Raw genomic sequence first — 22,022 nt, 5'->3', positions numbered from 1 at the left:
ACGAAAGATTAGATATCATAGATATACGCTTCAATGCAAATTAATTCCACAGCATTTCCCACATTTACGCTAATTGCTGAGATATCGATTTGCAAGTTACGTGACGCGTCATGAATTTTTCGGATTAACTGATTTCTTTCGGAGCATTTTTTAATGACAGTAGCCAGCTGTTATTTCGCTTCTTTACAGAATTATGCTTTCATTTCGTAATTATTATTAATCTATAATCATTAGTGGGAAATATAAAATATTTGTAAGTACATACATTCGATTGAAACGCTCTAATTCGCCACTGTTTGTATATGATATGAAAATTTTGTTTTCGAATTTCGGTTAATTTTAATTAACGACTTTTATATTCACCTTTCACTAGAAACATGAAAAATGTCATAACAAATAATTTACAGCAAAAAATTATTGCATATAAATATTAAACTCGCCCGTGTTAAATGTAGTTTTGCTGGAATTTAAATTTAACCATATTATAAAACAAAAGATTTGTTACAACATATGTATATTAGATTCAAAAAAGGTTCTTAATAGAAATACGTGATACGTAAAATATATAATATAATGTACGAATTATGTTAATTGTAATAGAAATAATAGAAATAGAAATTGTAATAGAAATTAACTGTAATGAAAATGGCCTATCGTAAATAGTCAAATTATTTGTTGTATGAGCTATTGCACGAGTATTTTTTGTAGGAGCTTAAATTTGCAAAAAAAAAAAAAAAAAAATAAAAAACGCTGCAAAAGTTATTACAGGCACCAACTTAGCATATAGAAAACGTTATGTAAATGTTATGATAGTTCAGCGTTGGTTCGTGGAAGTCAAGGCTGGTGATTTTTCATTAAGAAATAAGACCGGTGGAAGGCTGCAGAAAAACCATCGATATAATATTGTGGATATATTCCAAAAAATAATCCACCAAACGCGATAGTAAAATGGCACTTTAAATGAAAATAAGCTATTCTATCAATATTCGTAGTTTACTTCAAATAACAAATACCTGCCTGCGGTAATTAATTAATCGTTACGAGAAATATCTAGAATCGAATAAAAATTATTCCCATGAAACATGCAAATACTTTGAACCAACATAAGCTCGTGTGTTGTTAAAATATTGTTTAAGAAAACGTCATTTTATATGCACCAACGTAATATTTAGTTCATGGACAAAGTTGGACCATTCGCTCTTTACACGAGGCCTCTGCAACGACGTTAGTTTCGAGAGTAAAAAATTAGCTGGATGAGATCCAACGACAGTTGTTTCGCTGCTGTAAGATAATATTTCATGCTCCCAGCCACGATGCATTTTTCTGCCACGTTCCGCAGTTACAACGCGAAACTTTTTGATCCGACGCGAACTGGTCCCGCGCATAAAACAACGTCCACTTCCCCTCTCACCCTATCGCCCTTTATCCCGCGATACTTGGCTGTGTTTATCCGGAGGAGAAAAGCCAATAGTAACGCGTAGTTGGTGAAATTTAGCCAATATTTTCACGGGAGAGTGTGTCATTGGCCGATGTTGTCAGTTTCAGGCGATCATCGCATTTGGTTCCCTCGGCATGCGGTGAACGTGCAAACATGTATCCAATATCTCATTCCGTGGTTCGCTCGTGAATACTCCCCGTAGACCGGAACCCAGACTAGAGCCATTTGAAACAGGAGATTGCTAACGAGTTAATGGTCTTAGAAGCATTAAATTCGCCCGAGGTGTTATATGGTGAAATTACCACGAGTGCCAGCTCCGATTTCCAACGAATACCTGCTACGGTTTGTTTTCGATCATTCATGCTTGGAAAACATCCAAGACCTTTCCATTTCCTAATGTTTTCGCAATCGCAAAGTTCAGTGAAGTTTAAAGGTAGCAGAGGTGAACTTGATTCGTCTGGACACTACGTGTTTGAGAGTTTCGGGCATTTCGGAAAGAAAGTTACGTTGAAGTATGAAGTTGTCTCAAGATGTTCAGCTCTTTACCCGGTCTTTGCTTCAAAGGAATGTTATTTGTTGAATATCTCTGATATGGTGGAAAATAGTGTTGTGTACAAATGAAAGTATCATTATAGAAATATTATAGAGATATCGCAAAATAATGTGATTTTCTTTTTTAGTTTAACGTATTAACAAAATTTGTATTACTTGTTATTCTGTATTATCCGTTCGTTATTAGAAATTGCAAAATACCTTATAATCTTTAATCTAGACAACTAAATCATCTGATCTTGATTTCTGAGATATATATAACGATGACATTTAATTTAAAAGTTTCAAACAAATGGAGTTAGCGAAATTTTAAAATGAGAGAGATATTTTGCAAGTATATGATTTAGAAACAGTGATAAACTGCAAATATCCGTCCTATGTAATCGCTGATAAATGGTGTAGCAGTACTATACATTTATTTCGCTGAAATATCCTTGTAACTGATGTAAATCATACTTACACTTAAAATATGGACGATCGTTATTCGAATCTAAGGAATGAAAAATATCATAGAAATCTTTTCCCCGTTAAAAAAATTGAAGAATTCGAGAATAGTTTCTTCGTAATAATGAGAAGCCGTCTTGTTGCCAAAGTATTCTTCATTCTACCAATTGTTCGGAGATTCGCCAGGGATCACAATCGCAATGTACAATGCTCCTTTCCAATCAAACGTTGAAAATCGTTATACCATGCATAATGAAGTCAAAAAGTCGCAGAGAAACTCTGTTAAAATTATTACAATGTCCTGAATATGCAAAATCCTGTTAATATAATTTTGCTTCTAAGGAATATTTAAACTATTAAGGATATTAATTTATGTTATGGTAATAGCTCGAAATATTTTATATAATCTTTTAATCGAGTGTCAATCTGTATAGAAGTGATAAATGTAATTTAATATAAATTACAAATTTTTAATAGTGCTATAAAGGAATTCTTAACTTATTTGCTACAATTTATTCTTATTCCCTATGTTCTTATATTTCTTCCTTCGCTAAAAAGGATATCGCCAATTAATAATAGATTACCATTAATCTTGGATTTCTTCCCTTTGGAAAAGATGAAGAAAAATTACAAAATGATCCGATAACCTAATATACTTTGTCAGTATAAAACGTGTACCATAAACGTGGCGGATATTATCGGATCTTGTAGTAAAGCTTGAATTTGAAAAGTAATTTATTATATTAAAACACCATAGTACTTTCAAGCAATCGATTGATGCTTTATAGGCTGTGGAAGTTCCTTATTTGAAAATTCAGATAAGCTGTCTAAGAAGTTATCGCGACGAATCTTGTTAATATCTCTCTGCGAATTTAATTTATTCTTATGGCATCGAAACACGAAAGTCAAGCACTTTAAACTTCCGTCGACGTTACGGTGTTCGATTAAAGCAAGGATGCAATAATCTTCTCCGGAAACAATTTTCCAGCCGCCGTACCAGGGGTCAGTCGTTTTCATGAGCCGAGTTTGTGTACGTGTGCACGTTCGAGAATTCGATTTTCTGTAAATTCTCTCTGATTAAGGCAAATTCTGATACGATCCTGTCTTCGTTTGCATATTGTCCTCCTCTATAAAGAATGTTCCGTATACCTACGCGAAATTAAAGCGTTCTCAGCTCACAGTCCATGAATCCTTCGTAAGATTATACAAAATTTCTTATACTTTGTACATTTGTTCGCGCATTTGTCCGTAACTGAATCCTACATTTGATTAAAAATTTGAGCAATTAATAAAATTCTAATAAGAATTTTTAAATTTTTATTTATTAGAGTAATTATTACTTGTTAGGTGTTTAACAACAGTTTTTCTATGTGGAATTTTATTTTAAATTTCCTTCAATTTATACGTTTTAAAAAACTTTGTATTGTGTGGTCAAGGTAATTGAAAATTTATTAAATGTCTTCCTTGTTTTCTCGAAGAAGGATCATTTATCTTGGAGATTTACACTTTGCTTCCTCGAGCGAAAAGTATTATATCCTCTATATTAATTGAAGAATTTAGTGTGAAATACTGTTCTCATTTCTATGTGAAATGATCTTTGCATACTTATTAACTTGCACATGATCCTCCTACTAAGACTAGGATCGTATCAATTCATGTGATTTATATCACCGCATCTTACGTGAATACTAACTGTATGATTAATGTAAAATCGAATGTTGCGAAGAAATACGTCTCAGAATAATAGAAGAAACTCTGTGTATCATTATGAATTTTTATTTTTCGTATTTTCATACAAAACGTACGATTGGAAACCAAGAATGTTATTACACAACTATTATAAATATGCGTTACCGTTTATAATATTTGTTTGTTATTGTACACTGTATAATTTAATTTTCAATTCTGCATTAAAAGGATTTCATTTCAGAAAATATCCTTCAATTAAAACTTTTCTGCATAATTCGTGCAGGAATTAATATTCCGCCGTAAGAAGTTGTTAATCATCGAAAATTTAAACGTAGTGAAAATCAGACTTTTTAATCCTTGTTAATTGATATTTCAGTAATAAATTATGTGTGTTAGTAACACAAGTATAACACAGCTAGAAATTGCTTCATTTAGCTTAAGAATGGGCTTGCTTAAATTACTGTCAAATTGTTCACCGTTTTTATTTTACTACTTTCGTTGTAAATTTCCCTTTGCTTTTCAATCAAGTAGAATTAATCCCGTAGTTTCATGTTATGCGACGTTATTGTCACAATCATTAAGAAAATTCCATTGATCTCAATTCGAGTTGCAATATTGTAATCTTCAACTAGAATGCATATTCCGAGTAACCTGACGTTATTCAAGATACAATTTCATGTTCTGATATTTATTTTGTTTCATGTAAAATAGTTCGTTAGAAATTCTTCGTCGATCCTCGTACCGTAATTTATTGATAACCTGTCTTATCCAATTATTCAAAGTAGTTCAAAAGTACCGTAATAGTGAACAGCGTGTATATAAATACGCGGCTTTATTAATTAAACATCTTTCGAATTTCGAAACCTTCTCTTCCAAAAATTCCTACGGAATATTTCAAACGCTGTTGTTTTCTCTTGCTCGCAACTATTGATTAACTAGAAACACATTTATATCAAAAATGCATTAGAAAAAAGTAACAAAGATTCGGGTAAAACAGTATTTCGTTCATGAATGAAATGGGAGCAGCACATTCTCGCGAAAACAGCGAATAACAAGGCGAAGCGGACAATTGTCTGCTTCAAAATGTTCTTTGTTTCTTGTTGATACGACATCCCGTTGCCGAGATACGTACGTATTGCCGTCTAAAGCGAAAAGTAATTTTCGGCACTTTACTCTCTCTTCTCGTTGTTATCATCGGATCTTTCATTCCCGCGTATTTATCGACTTGACCTAAACTTCCGGACAGCACACTGCACGACGACGAACGCTGTATACAAGCGTTTTTTAATTATTACCACGCGTAACTGACGTGCGTATTTTCGAGGCAAAAATATAGGTCACGACGTTGCCGAATATTTTGTCAACCATTCAACAGCATCTCCTGCATTCCGAACGTTAAGCTCCGAAGTCAGGGTATTTCGGGAACCAGTCAGGATATCATCTCGAAACAAAATACGTTCTCGAGTGTATCCTGCAAACGTATCTTGCAAACGAATCTACTTCTGAAATATTGCTATTCTTCCCGCAGCATTTCACGGATAAAGCTGAGGTTACCCTCGGCTAAATAAGTTTTGTCGACTTACAGACATCACGCGGCTTGGTTCAAGCTACGTTGAAGCTATTGTTTGTGCGTTATATACGTAGATGTATTTAGAAAGGAAAGATTTTATTCCAAGTATTTTAGATCCACGAGATTGTAAAATACTCGAGATTGTCGCAAATTCATTTGGTTAAAACTAATATTCAGAAATCATTCGATCCATACTGTTTTCACTTTTTAATCGTCGCATTCTAGTAACTACATCGATTATGTGATGTTTGACCAATTTTAATAATTTGTAATGATTAAATGCACAGTTAAATTAATAAGTGATCTTGTATAGGATGTACTCGATCGTTACACATTATCTTTTTATTATGAAAACATTCGATTTTTCTATGTTTAATATACTTGTCATACAACATTCACTATCAATCTTTCGTATGTTGTGACTATTTCGCACAGTATCTAATTTTTACTAAAATTCTCAGTTGAGTTTACCATTTGATAAAATAGGTGACCCAGACGTGCATCTCGATGGTGTAATTAAAGTTTGAATACGTCAGAAATATCTTAAAGGAAAACCTTGACATTTCGAGTGTGTATATTATTTTTGCATAAGACTTTCTAAACGTAGAGGGTTACGTAAACATAGATTTCTCGCGAACCTTTTATTGTCGCTTTTATACGATCGATGTGTCGCTAAAACAAGTTCATTTGAGACATTGTACTCGGCGGTGGCTCGAAAATAGGGTGACTTTAATTACCCACTTTCTGTTCACCTGTCACGTTCCCTCGACGTTGCACCTTTAAAACCGTCGATCGCTTCGCTGAAAAATATTTTCCCTTGCCAAATTCATTTTCAACGCTATCGAACAGTTTGTCGTTGCTGCCAATTGAAACAAGATTACGTACATCTGGACCATACATAAAAATTGTTGAACAAATAACAAGCAATTTGTGTTGTCAACAACATGTGGAGATTAGAAAATGTACACTTCATGCTTTCAAAATACACATTTGCATAAAAATATACATTTTTATTGTATGAAAAATATCACTTCATCCGTTTAATTTCAACTCAAAAATTGGAGGGGAAATGCTTTTTGGCGCTTACTTGGAAATACGAACGGTGATCAAGATAAATAGAGATAAGGTAGGCAGAAAAAGAATGTATCGGCTTTACAACGAATTCACAGTCCTGCTGAAACATTCAGGAGAGTGCAACAGGGATCTTTAATAAACAAAGAGGAAGACACCGACGTTTGTACATTACTGAAACATACAATTCGTTGGTTTATTCCTTCAGAGACATAGGTACCAGTATACTGGATTACGGCCCTATATTTCCCGAATAAATAATCTATTGCATTCCTACACGATCCTCTAAAGATGAGATTGCCAATTAAAATGGCAGAAAGATGAAATTATTAGTGAGTACGGAAGAATTAAATAACTAAACATCCGTTTCCCGATGGAATCGTAATTCTACCAGCTACGATTTTGAATTATAGAACGGTATTGCTTTATGGACTTGCTCATTTTCTGACAGAGATAAAAAAACTTCGTCCTTTTATTCCCTTCTTCGGGTGTTATTTTATGTAAGTACTCTCACTTACTGTGCTATAGAAATTTAATTTTAATCAACGAACATAACCATACAGAACCATAGAAAAGCAGGAGGGTAGGTGATTATACCGAGGTACATTTCGCTTTTATATAGCTTTCCAGAAGCTAGTGAACTAATTTACTTAACTGTCGCGATAGCGATGATCAGGTCATTCAAGACTAGACACTTGAGAACGACAACGATCAAATTCTTTTCTAATGAATAATGAATTCTATGAGAGAAGCGATCATCGCTTCTGGAAACAGGAAAGAGACAGAAAAATAGAGAAAGCGGCAGCACGAAAACCTCAGAGATCGATGTTATATCTTTGTTCAAAAAGATAATATAATAGGTGTAAGTAGAAAGTTTAGCTGGCACAAAGTAAGAACACGTTAAACTGTGTTAATGACCTAGAAGTCGATGAGACGTAAAACCGAAATTAAAAAGAGGAAGTATGATATTACATGCAGTAATTGCAAAAAAGGCATTAGCAGTACACATCCTGTGGAAAATTTCACAGTTGTCTGCGTCAAAAGCAACGAATAAAACAGTAAATATTATTATTTTCTTCAAATTTATAATTTATTTATAATTTGCATTTATGATTTTATAGAACGAATATATCCGATTTGCTTGTTACATTTGATTTTTCCTATTATTTTGTTTTATGCATCATGCACTTTATACTCGATACAAATGCCTAAATTTCTAATGTAGGTCAGGTCAGCCATCAGCGCCGAGCGTCCCTACTCCGAAGATTATATACTGCCTTAATCTAATTCTCATTTATTTCTTCTTTATATCTAACGACTGAAAATAAAAGAGAAAAAACTTTTAATTAAGAAATTCACCTTTATTTCCAAAAATGAAGTTTTCGAAGCTGCGGTAATATTAAGTCCTGATTCAATGGCTTTGAAAACTTAAATTAAAGGTAACTTAAATTGAAAATCTCGACACTTTATCTACCAAGTTGCTAGACAGACTTGTGTAAAAAATTTTTTAACAGTCACATTGTGAATATTTTTTTTATTCTGTAACTATGAAAAAACGCGACGTAATTTTATGCAAATGATTATTAAGATGCAGGTGACGAGGAAAGGTGGTTATGTGCGTAAAACGCTGTGCTTTATTTTCCTTGGTATCTCAGCATGATGATGTATTATACGTATTTTACGTAAGCAATTAAAAATTAATGTTCTTTCATTAGTAGAAATTTGATAAACATTTAAATGATGCTCTTTTTTATTCTTCGAACATGATTTTCTTTTTATCAAATTTTAGTACGCGCGTTCTTCTTTCGCCTATCGATTCAATTACGTTCTACTTGCATTGGAACTTATTTATGACTCAATTGAATAGAAGCTTCAATTGCACAGGAAAAGAATATATCTTCTTACACAATTTTCTACTACGTAGGAAAAGATTTTCGAATTTCGATCTATTCAATTCCGAAGGATTTTTGATTAACGTACTCGAAGAATTCTTTTTACAAAATTAATCTCAGGAAATAATTGTTTTATAACGTGAAATACATTAAAACTTGCGGAAGTGTGGAAATTCATAATTACGTTCGACTGAGAGGTTTTCGAATTTACTTTAAATCTTTACAAAATAAGGATGTTTAAAATCTAATGTCCCGTATTTCATGTCATAGATTCAATGTTCCAAGTAGCTTTAAAAGTTTGCGCTGAAAAAATATGCTTTAAGTGAAAATCGGTTTTCATTAGAATTAAGGTTATTATTATTCTGTGAATGGTTCGTTATCGATTAGAAATGGTCACATGAAGCATCTACGTATGTATGTAATACTGACCTCGAATCACTTAAAAACTTGAGTTAAATCTGAACTTAAAACATTATCTGATCCTTAGGCCATGTAAATTTAATCCGATTTTCTACTTTTATCGTATACTTGGGGATTACATATGCAAAGCAATTAGTACGATCAAATCGATTACTTACAAATCGATCGTATTGGCTTAAAGAATGACCAGCTAAAATATATCGTACACGTATAAATGCTAAAGTCTATATTTATGGCTAAGCTATTCATATTTCTCCAGAATATGAAATATTGATATCCGGCGCTCGATTGATTTATTTAATAAAAGATTTGAAAGATATGAACTCTTGTTTTAATGTTAACTACAACAAAGTTATTCGGTGAATTCTTCGTGTAAAATAATGTATACTATAATATATTATTGATAAGGTTTTGAATCAATCCATCGACCGAATTTGAATACTAATGAAAAAATTTAATTTATCTAAAGGGTCTTCTCTGTCTAAAAATAAAGGTAAAGCTCAAAAAATCTTATCTAAAAAGTTTATATAAAATGTTTACGGATACAATGTACAAGTATCTTGTCATCAAAATGTTTATAATAACTTTTAAGTGAACGTTGGATATTGTTAAAATTTACAGATTGAGAAGTTGCCCTTATTTATAAACATAACGAAAATAACTTTTTACGAAACAAGTTGTGTTAATAAATGATCATCTCTGCGCGTCCATTTCCATATTCATTTGAAATACTAATTTTCTTTGCCGTTCTAAACATCTCTACAACGTCGGTGACAAAGAAAATGCTACTGAATCGTAGCTTTTGTTGCATTTATTAGAACGAACGATATGAAAATGCAAATGAAAACGCGAGTAAGAATAAGTGCGTTCCTTATGACTGATCCTCCGAAGGATCGGCGGGAATTTACCTTTCCGCGCGGCTTTTATAGGCTGCAATTTCCGCCGAATACCGACAATTTTTGTCACAAGTCGACTGTCTCCGCGCTCGGGTTACAGAAGATTAATTTTAAATGGATTTTCCATTGTTCGTTAAACGATTCGGTCCATTTGACGCTCCATTCCTGAACCGGATATAACCTTGCTCGTTATTAGTTTCTCGAAGCGGACGACTTTCCACGTTAGAAGGAAGATCGGTGCCAAGAATGCCGATCAACTTAATAGATCCACCAGTTAGCGATTATTGGTATTTCAACAGCCACCAAAATTCTATCTGTGGAGAGATCCAATCGCGCTTGTCGATATCGATAATCTGTCTTTATTCTTCAGATTCGATTAATTTCTCCTTGCGCATTCTTTTCGTTTCTCTCTTTATTTTCGTCCCTCAACTTCCTAATTAAATTGCTCTCACGGAAAAAGTGATGCAATGTGATGTGTTAAAACAAAACGCACGACCAAGTCCCTGACGGAATGAGGTAACCGTGAAGAGCGGTGTAAATCACAGAATGCAAGAGGGAGCGAATGAACTGGATTCTGAAATTGGTAAATACGCATTTGTACACGTCGAGGCCTGTTACGGTATAACCGAACCGGTTGCCAGTAATAGCTGCATTCGCGTAATAAATCTGACGAGCAGCTCGGTAAAAATTCCACGATATTTCACTGGCCATTCATGGACGCCTAACGCGAGCTGGAATTTTATTAATTTCGGTTTCACGGTTGGCGTATTTGAGAGAACACTGACAATTTGCGACTATTAAACGATAATTTTGCAAATACAGTTACTCGGCTTGCCCACCCTTATACTTAATGCATGACTATTTGAAAGTAAGATACATTCATAAATATGATGCAAATGTGAAAAGTATCCTGAATATTCTTTTTAATAATATCCTGGAAAATAAGATTTGATTTGTCCATTAAATTATATAAAAAAAACCAGTTCCTTTCTACGGAAATATAAGTAATATAAATATAAATATGGATAGAAAGTAAATTAAACATTGGAATATTCTAGGTACATTTAAGGAATAAAAGAAAAACAACGGCGTCATAGTCTTCTCTATTCTATCTCATTATCGTGCATCATCAGCCCTGGCTATTATCGATAATCGAAGTCAGTTTGTCCAACTCGTAAATTTCGATACTCGAGCTATAAACAAAATAGCCGATCGTGATAAATGGAGGATGCAAGCATATGCCACTGCTGCAAGCATTTTTATTTGTTAGTGAATACACGCTTCGCTTTTCTATGAAGGGCGCCTCTATTTCCTTCTCATAATAAGCTTTATAAGTCAGCATTCTTTTGAAAGACCGAGTTTATGATACCGTCGACCATTGAAACGCGATGAACGTGGAAAGTATAAAAAACGTATTGCTTGAAAATACTAACAATAAGTAAAGTAGCTGCGATTAAGCTGCTATTCTGAAAGAATAGTCTTTCGTATTCGAACATGAATCTGATATAATGGAATATACATACACATTCTATTAGTATACAATATTTCTCATTAATACGAGTACTTGAAGTCGTTCTATCGTTTGAAACAAAAGCTACTAATGCGAAGATAATGAAACTGCAATCCTATCTCGAATACAACTTAGGATTATTCTAGCGATGTGTACGATGAGATATTCTGTATTTTCATTCAATATCTTGCGTAATAGTGGCAGGCATAACATTAAAAGCAATAGCAGTAGCGCATTTTGCTGCGTACTTATTACACTTCCAGAATAAATTAATGGCAATGAGAAATAATGGAGTTGACAGGAAATGGAGTCATAAACGTGTTATTACTTTCTATTTGTAGTTGCAAGTTTAACCTGTTGCTGTAAATACGCTATTCTTTAAAACTGTTTGAATTCTAACTATAAAACTTGGTACTAACTTCGTGCTTGTAAGATGAGTCTAACGAACGACTTTCAGTGAATTGTTCAATTATATGCAGGTTGCGAAGGTTCACTAAAAATACTACGAAAATTTAATCGTATATACATACAGTATGATTTAGACGAATTCAACGACCTACTATATGATAGTATCGACTGTCTTAGAATTGCAAGAATGGGACGAACGATTTGTCTGAAGAAATTTAATTTTATAAATGAATACTTCTTTCTGAGAAATTAATCCGTACGTTGGACAGTAAAATAATGAAACTTTGTATTTCAATATTTAAAATACAAACTGGTGATTTACTTATGTAGGAATATTTTATCACGCGAGTAGGACACTTTATTCGATTGCTGTGTCAGAAGGTGCTTCATTTACGGTGAAAAATTATTATCATATTCAATTCTGTTTTCTTCTTAAATTCCGAGTAGTTGTAACGAATGACGACGATCTAATATAATTTGAAGGAAAAAATAAGGAATTATTAGGAGATATCTTTTACTTTATCTTTTTTTATCGATGCTTCGTTAAAAAAAATAATGAAGCCTTCGGTAAAGCTAGAAGTTTTCTTATGAACCGGTCAAGGTACTATATTATTATATCTTAGTACGAGCTAAGCAATGTTATCACATGTTGTTGTAGCTTCGCTTGTTTGCTGGATAACTCCTCGATTAAACGTACCTGGGAACGTTGACAGTATCCTCTCCAGAGATGGTAACAAGATTGTAAACCAAGCTTGAACCCTTTCGTGACCACCGTCCATAAATCTACGATGCCATAGATCTTGGATGATTGAAATATTGCGGTGAAAATATCGGTTGCGGGAAAAGTTAAATCCGTCAAACATGCCAACACCGGTAAATTCTCTTGGCGCACGTTGCGAAATTGTGCTATCTAAGGTCTGAAACGCCAACTTTCATTAGAACATTGTTAAACCAAACACGAGCGTTAGTTATTGCACCCCAAAGGACCAAACATTCTCGGAATGGGTTATATTAGCCGGACAGGACGAGAGACTCGAAACATTGAGAGCCAGCCAACATAATTCAATGGACCTGATTAGATCTAAAATATCTCGCTTTGCAGACCCGTACGTAATTAACCTACTTAAATCGTTATCTGCAAATTACCTTCACGCTCAATTGAATGTCAATACATAGGAGGCTGTTCATGAAAGACGTACTTCCCTTAAGGCTCAGCTGAAATATTCCCCTTGCTTGAGAATCTTCTTCCAGTTCTTCTTAAGAATGGACGAAGATAAAAATATACAGGGTGGCCCAAATAAAATGTTACAAGCTGTTTTCTCAGAAACTAATGAGAATATCGACTTTACTTCTCCTGTGATTAAATGATACAGGCGCGGTAGTCTTTTAATGTGCAACCATTTTCGTGAGCGACTTTTAATTCTGTAACCATGGACAATAAAAAAAGACAAAAAGATGGGTCAAACGAATGTTGTTCGGTTCGATAAGAGCCATTCGAATTTTTATTCGAATTACAAATTAATACCGAAAGTCGTGTAATAAACAGATGGGTTGCGTGCTGCAAGATCGACACGAACTTCTATGTACCATGTAATTAAGCGAGAGAAAAAATGAAATGGATATCTTCATTAATTTTTGAGAAAACAGCTTCTAACAAATTATTAAATAAAATTCATCTTGCCCGAGCCGAAATGAATTAATTGGAATACAATTGTCCGATTCTATCGTCTTAAGCGAGGAAAGCATCTTCTCTTGCCGATAACTCATATCTGTCGCTTATGATTTATAAACCAACGATAATGCAGTCGTTAGTCTGAAACAGTAAACCAAATTCGGAACTTGAACCAGCTTATCCCGGGGGAAGCGTCGACAATTTGTTGGAAATTTTCTTAGAAGATAAACTCCATGAGAACGGAGACACGCTTGCAAGTTTGAATGGTTATTCTAATTAGATGACTTCTCGCGCATTTTAGGAAGGACGTTAACGAGAAAGCCACAAGAAGCAAAGTACCAAAACTTAATTCCTTAAGCGATAAGTAAATGTTAAGTTACTAGTCGCTTGAAGTAGACGGATTTACTATGATAAAAATGTTACGGAAATTGATAGTGGTTCTATTTACCGAATTATTATCCTAATGGAGGCGCAAGTGATTATTTCTTTCAAGAAAGTTGTTCAAGAAATTTGTTCGAGAATATAAGAAAATAATTCAATTGTGTTATCGAAAGTCAGTCGATAAAAAAAAGGCGATTACCTTCTAGTAACGTGTCGATAAGACTTTGAGAAGAAATTGTCTTATTAACTTGGAATCGGCTTTCTAATGTAGCGTATACGGTATATTTGTTATGTGACTGCATGATCCTGATAGATGTACATAAAGTATCCGATTTCGAGCTATGCAAAATCTGTGTGCTCGAACTGTATAGTACTCTGGTCGTATGATATTTGATGCAGCTGAGCATTGTTAGCTGCTATCTGTATCTACAGTAGTGTACAGTAAGACCTTCGACATTCTGCTTTGTCGTAGCGCGAGTGTATAATCTTGAAATATCATTGTTAAATTAATCACAACGCTAATATAACATAATTCTGTACTTTAAATTTCCATATGGTGTAAATAATGATACATCGATATTATATACATATATTATAAAGTTAATGGAATATTTCAATTAATTACATTCAATTTTAACAATTTTGTTTAATGAGAAATTTAGGACTGGTTTCGTGCATGTTTCATTATAGATTTCTTTATATATTCATCATATGTATTCAACGTATACAAATATATCTGTCCCTCTCATTATTTATTTAGTTTTATCGTCGTGCAGGAAGTCCAGAATTCTTCTCTTTATCATAAAGTATGTATCATTCAATTTCAGTACCATTTACTGTTCGTTCCTACTATCGTTTCCTTTATTTAGTAAGATTTCACACAGATCTATTTTATTTTTAAACAGCTGAATATACGGAGATCCGAATAGGCTGCTTAAAAGAATTTATTGCTGAAATAAATGAACATTTTTAGAAACAAAGGATTCATGAAACTATACTACGTGATAAACAAGTATATAAAAGATACTATTTAATAAAATGATAATTTCATGAAAATACATTGTCATTAGGTTCTTCTGAATCGAGAATATATCGCTTTAAACTTTTCTTCTCTTTGCGTTTTACATTTTAGTTTATTTCAGTCTATATATATATACAGATATAGTTCTCTTATATATAGCTTTAACCGGATTCTCTTTTATTGGCATATCTCAAGATATATTGCACATTTCAAGACCTCGTTTTATTGACATATATCGAACAATGTAACCTAAACAGATGAAAAATACATCATCGTAAAGAAAGGAAAATTCGTGGCAAAATTTTACCAATCTTACTATATATATCTTATTTCATAAATTTTCAACCCGCTTCACAATATTTTCCTATTTTTTGTAAGAGAGAGAGAGAGAGAGAGTGTGGGAGAGAGAGAGAGTGAGAGAGAGAGAGGGAGGGAGGGAAGATAACAAAGCAAACACGCAAATGCTTGGAAATCTTATGGAAAGAGATCGCGTGTGAAACACGAGTAAAGAAAAGGTATTGTTTACGAGCATTTTACCATACCGAACTGGTAGTCGTTAGGAAAAGTTACGTTCCGCCATGTGCAGAAGCTATTGTTGTATCGGCACCAGAACAAATAATTTGAATACTGCATGGGTAGTAAATCATCGAGTATAATATCCAGTAATACACGTTTGCCAACAGACGCGTTATAAAGGAAAAGAAAACAAATAGATCTCAAAAGTATATTCTGCTACAAAATTTTCTACTCAATGATAAAACTAACTAACTGATAAAAGAAAAAAGAACTCCATAATGTGTTAACGTACATATATATCATTTTAATTATCCGGTACTATCCCGTGTACATCCACGTATTTAATAAATTACTAATTTTAATTTTAGTTAGAGCAGTTTGTATAATCTCATTTTCCTTCGATGTTAAAGAGAGAGAGAGAAAAAAAAATTTTCGTAAATACCCTAGTCAGAGTTTCGTTATTGATATTTATACAAGATTTTTATTTTTGTTTGTTCAAATATTATAGAAGTCGTAAAAAGTCTGCATGCCACGATAAAGCTGTAAATAACATCATCTAATGAAACATGTGACACCGATCATTATCAATTTTCCGCTCACGTTACGCTAATTCGAAGAGAAAGTTGATCTATGAAATTGGTTATAATACGGCTAATGCGATTATCGCCGGCATGTCTGTGAGAATTAGATTAAAATGTAAATCCTCTCCGTGGCACTGAGTGGTTTATCCCGATTGCATGTAACATTTTACCATTCAGTTGAATATTGAATTAAACTGATTTCGTATATTACTTCATATGCTAATTGTATTTACATATAACTGTAAGCCGAAATTGTAGATTGGAATTTCACGCAGGTCGCAACCACAAACAGTTATTAATTACTTGATTAAAATATTGAAAATTAGAGAGTGAAGAGGTAGAAATACATATTAGTGTTTCAATATCTTTTTATATCGATCGCCTAAATTAACAAAATGCAAATATAATTGCGGAAGCGAAGATGTAAATCACATAATTTGGTGCATACTGCGCACTTTTGAAGATTGAAATTAATAACAATCTTACGATGTGTATACCCTACTATTATATATTTATTATTGATACGTCATTCAGAATCAAATAATTCAGTCGTAACAATTATTAATCTTTTGATTTCGAATTTAGTTTTAGTTAAATATAGCTTTTTTCTTAATAAAATTCTGATTATATTTCGTCTGTATTCTTTCCGGCTTTATATTTTTTTATATGTAGCAAAAATCGCGAAGTCCGAGGATCCGAGCACCAGGTGCACGTTCCATCCCACGTCGAGCATCATGAAAGTGTTGGAAAAAAAGAACAAAAAAAAAAAAAAAAAAAAGAGAGATACAGCGTGCGAAACGGACGTGATATCGGGACTAAATTGCCATTCGGATTGTCGCGAATTGAACCACATACAACATGAATCGCATAACTCGACTACTGTGAGTAACTTTTGATGCTATGCGTTCTACTGAAGAACTTGTTATGTAATTATTTGGTATCGAGCGAGTATATCACGATAAAATGCAATTTTCCCAATCTAAAAATAAATTTTAAATATAAATAAATTTTAAACAAATCTCACGAAAATACACGTGCTTAATTAAATTTTAATATAATCATATTGGATTAATACGTGTATTACGCAGCCAACAGTTAGATTAAAAGGAACGCTTTAACAATTATTTCATAAATATGAATTACCTTTATATTACATTCACCCTCCATTAAATACTGTTTCCTTTTATTATAAAATATTTCAGCGTAAAGGTCGTCAATTAAAATTCTTGTTTCGTATACGATCTATCTCGAAATTAGTAGCATTTGACACTCGTAACTGTGCAATAGATTAGCATATTGGTAAATATAGCATGCAGAGATAGCAAATGAACGTCATTTAAATGGTAAATCGAACCTTCTGATTAACCTTTCACGTCTGCATCGAATTTGTAAGATTATTTCTGCCATACTATCGACATTAGATACGCAAATTCTGTACTTTCAACATGAAAGCCGCTTCGATGTTCAAGATATATACTTATTCATTATACTGTTCGGGCGTTAATATCGAATTTCTAAATCGCATACTGCTTCTAAAATTTGTAATACATATGAACATATTAACGAGAAATATATTCCTGCAGAACATAATTCGAAGACGTTATTATCGATAAATAACGAATGCACTAATACAAGTAGAATTAATACAAGTAGAAGTTTTAATATGATCGTTATTTGTTAGTATAAAGAGGGTTTTTATTCGAATTCAATCACAACTATCGCAATTTCCCTGATTGGTGTAATTAAATATTAATTATAATAATTGAATGTTGAATATTTAATATCCAACAATCATATATCTAATTAATCCGACAACGGTGTGGACATACTCCACCACGCCTACTTAGTACAAGATATATGAATATATAAGTATATAAATATAGCAATGTTATAGCAATATTTATAATTTTATAAACAGTCAATAAGTCTAATAAATAATTCCGTGATAGTAGAAAACAATTGGAACAAAGAAACCATACAAATACGCTCGCAGATCTGCGACAACGCACAAATACGACTTGCAAAACATAAAATTGCAAACAATGTTTCACAGTAAAATATTTCGCTCAATTTGCAATCATTCACTTTCATCGTTTCTCAGAAACTAATTTTTAGATATCATACAGAGATCTAAACAATTTCTATCATTGATAATAAAGATAATTATTGTGAGGGGAAATGAAGTTTTTTTATATCTTATCTTACATTGTAGCCAGATGTACTCGTTTCTCATTGAACAGAAAGCGGAAGAGGATAAACAGAAATATAACTTGTACTGCAAATTGCACACGGCCATCGTACGTCGGGTAAAATCCGCCGTTGTATGCTACGAAGAGAAGTATTGGCACATAGTCCGATCCGTTACCCAGTTCTTCCTTCCACGATACGGATAACACGAAAATCGACATGAGTGATAGAAAAAGCTTTTATATCGAGTCAACTGGACTCCTCAAGTTGAACAATATTTCTTATATTGCGATAACGTTACATCAAACGATATTGGATTCGTTTACTTCGCTATTCTAAACAATATCTTTAATATTATCGATCATGATTAAACCGCGGATTTTTATGCGTTTATGGGAAATGTTGAATTGAATGTACCATGTGTTATTCTTGTCGTAGTTATAAAAATAATAATTTCTAATGTCCTTGGTGGAATTCGCAATTTGATACGTAGCACGTACTTAATACGATCGTAACTTGTTTTTTACTATGACGTTTAATTGCTCACGTTTCAATAATTTCATAACTTGATTATATTTTTTCCCTCGAAACCGTACATACTTTCTCATACGCGATGTACTCTCTATTAAGATACCTAGCATGAATGGGGTTTACGATCTGAACGTGACTTCTCCTTATTTCTCAGGTTAAGAATTTGTCTGCTCCTTCTGCTGGCTGCTTTTCAACCCTTTTATTTACGACTGAGAGAACTTCTAATACTAGTTAGGATTTATAAGTTTGAAGTGACTTGCTGCTTCTTAATAGAAACTGACGTATCATAATTCGAGAGTTGGTTTATTTTTAATTTAGAACTACAGATCAATTTTCCAAATTAAGGGCGCGTTATACGTCACAAGCACAACGTCTACAAGCATAGATACTGAAAGAACTCCAATTTTTATTTAGCTCCATATTCTCGCTAGAAGAAAGAGAAAAAGGTTCGATTTTGTTACTCGTGTAGTTGTTAAGAGAACAGTAATCGTCGACGTAATTGGATACGCTGCACGAAGCCACATTTACATGCAACGTTGGGAAGTTACATTGCTATAGTCATCTGAGATACGCGTGAAATACCAAGGAAATGCCAGAGAAATGTACTCAGTGCCGAGGTCGTACCGCAGCACCGAATCGTCTGGTATTTCTATATGTTGTTGAGCCGGTTGCTCACAGCCTTGAAACGCAGATAACGACACCGAACCTCTCGTACCTAGTTGTCCGCGAAACCATGCGCACTAGCAGCCTCAGCTGTCACCACGGTATGTTATCTCTTCGAAAAAACAATGGATTACCAGGTTTTTCCTCGTCTCGTGCGCTTGTCGAAATCACACAGAAGCCAGAAAACACGCTAGTCGATAATCATGCGAGTATTAATCGATCGATGTTCCCTTAGTGGTACCAGATCTTTCCTTTTGGTATTTTGTACTTGTTGGGTATCTATGAAGGAATAGAATTCTTCGTCTTTCTATGCCTTTATCGTCGGGATATCGTTCAATTTTATTGCGTCTGAAAAGTAGAATCGAACGATACCTTTCAGATCTATGAGAACAGATCTATTAGAAACTGGTTTAAAAAGGTACAAAGGGCTATTTCTTTACAAAGACCGATATCGCTCTCCTGTTTTCTTTCTCCGAAAACAACTAAAAAATGTGTCCTTTTACCATTTACCCGTATCATTCGTGAAACGTACTTCAAGCCGCTCGAGGACCATGGTGCTTGATAAACAAAAACTTTGTCGACCATAAGAAAACTTTTGATCCTCTAACAATTACAGTTCACTCTTCGTATTTGAAGTATAGCTCCAAACCAAAAGTGTTCGTTGAACTTTACAGCGGACTTTTCCGCTAACAGTGGAATAATAGAAATCGTTACAAAGAGTATGCCTCCGGAACGAACTTCGTGACACACTCGTGAAAATGAACAAACAACAGCCATGTTTTGCGGCACACGAAGGCTCGAGCGAGATTACGTGAGAGTTAAGGATAATTTGCGTTGAAACTTGACAGATGCCTGCAAGCAAACAAAAAGCGTAAACACTAGCTTTCCATGATTCAGAGCAACTGGTTATAATGATTCACGAAGAGTTTACTGTTGATAACGAGGCGCAGTGGATTTAAATCTCGGTTTTTAACTCGGCCAGCATCGTCTCGCGGGGATTAAAACGTTATCACTAAGAATGCTTTGCTTGTAGCGATAGTATCCTTTAACGATCGTTCTCGTCAATTATCTTCGTTAAATTTTGTCCTTTCGATGTTCCTGAGGCGGCCATAAAAAATTCAGTTAGCTTAAAGCGATCGTAACAACGATTTTGTAGTTTTGTTGGAAACGATAACTTTGAGTTTCATAGATAAATGTAGCGAATAATTGGTATAGTTTCCTAGTAGAAAATATGGATAGGAGAATTTATTGTCTTCGCTTGTGTTTACCTCCTGGATTCTTGTATCGTTGCCAACAAGAACTTACGTACGTGATCAAATAGTAAATCGAGTTGCGTGTAATATTGTTTCAGCGGATAAAAATTGATCTCGTAATACTCTTGACATTGTAAAATATTGATATCCTTGAGAAATATCCTGGTTATAATATTTTTAGATACCTTAGCTCGTTTCGTTTTAAAAGATAAAAGATGTATAAAATCTGTTATCTTGTTTTCTTTCTGCTTTTCGTTTTCCTGCCCTTGAGGAAGGTAAGAGCGTTACAATGTCTAGCAGATGATTCCATATAACCTTCGTAGAATATGGGGACTTCCATAAGTGAAAAATTTGTAATTTTCATATTGCAGCGTTCGTTCGGTAAAAATACTGAAATTACATAAATTTCTGAAATTAGATAAAAGGGACACGGCTATAAATGATATTACTTTTTATATATTTCATATCTTTCACATCATTCTAAATTTTCGCAGTTTAATTATACTCTACTTCGTTGCTTCTAACGTGGATTAATCTACTCCACTCCTAAACGATCCGAACTTACCAAAAAATTATTCGAGATTAACGTGCGTTTTAAAAGTTTATTATGACCCCTAATAACATCAAACTATCAACCCTGTAGCAGTTGCCAGTAATTGCCAGGAGCGAAATGTGATTTTTATTAATTGTCGGATAGGAGTGATCGTGGCCTATTTTTCTAGTAATTTGAAGCAGCTCATTAAACCGTTCTCTACCAGCCGGTGGCTGTTAAAGTAAACGCTTGTTGATTGCAATACCGTTTGCGTAATTTCCGCTAATGCGTTATTTGGGTTAGACCATGCGTAACCACCCGACACCTGTGACTGTAATCGCAAATGAGAAAACGTATACCACAATTTTATGCCGCGTAGTCAGCATTTTCGAACAGTTTGAATTTATTTAAGAATTTTTGCTCTCCATTTGGCAACGAGAAAATATTGTTTCGATTGCTGAATAGGCGGCAATACGAATTATGTTGGGGATATTCCGCTGCAAGTTACTAGCCGCGCTATTATATATAATGTCCGAAATGCTTTCTGTGTTGTATCGATAAACGCGTAACTCAAGATTTTGTAGGATAATCACCGATAATTGGAAGGATCCGGGGATAGGTAATATCATGATAAAATCTTTAATTCCAACAAACTTGTGGATAAATTTGAACTTTAACAGAAAACATTTCATACCTGCACTCAGCACTTTCAATATTCTTTAAAATTGAACCACGTGAGCGAATTGTAACATCAAAATGTATTAGCTTGTCCTGATATGTTAATACAAAGTAGAT

At 33.7% G+C, this 22,022-nt stretch overlaps 1 protein-coding gene and 1 long non-coding RNA gene across 6 annotated transcripts in view; both read right to left on the bottom strand.

Moving 5' to 3' along the window:
* Positions 1-22,022, bottom strand: part of LOC139987969 (probable G-protein coupled receptor No18) — a 99,602-nt gene that overhangs the window by 21,489 nt on the left and 56,091 nt on the right. Inside the window, exon 1 of one of the 5 annotated variants that reach the window (XM_072004824.1) lies at positions 12,588-12,916. The exons of the other annotated variants lie outside the window; for them this stretch is intronic. The gene's annotated coding sequence lies outside the window, so the exon portion shown is untranslated. Of the gene's footprint in view, positions 1-12,587; positions 12,917-22,022 lie in introns of those variants that run through there. 5 annotated transcript variants of the gene reach the window in all.
* Positions 17,879-20,645, bottom strand: LOC139988168 (uncharacterized). Its single transcript, XR_011800044.1, has 3 exons — positions 20,374-20,645; positions 19,975-20,294; positions 17,879-19,790 (listed from the first exon to the last, which is right to left on the bottom strand). It is a non-coding gene; the product is annotated as an uncharacterized lncRNA (long non-coding RNA).

This window comes from Bombus fervidus, chromosome 6 (assembly GCF_041682495.2).
Source record: "Bombus fervidus isolate BK054 chromosome 6, iyBomFerv1, whole genome shotgun sequence".
Lineage (NCBI taxonomy): Eukaryota > Metazoa > Arthropoda > Insecta > Hymenoptera > Apidae > Bombus > Bombus fervidus.
The sequence above is the reverse complement of the archived record's forward strand: the minus strand, read 5'-3'. Positions and strand labels throughout refer to the sequence as shown.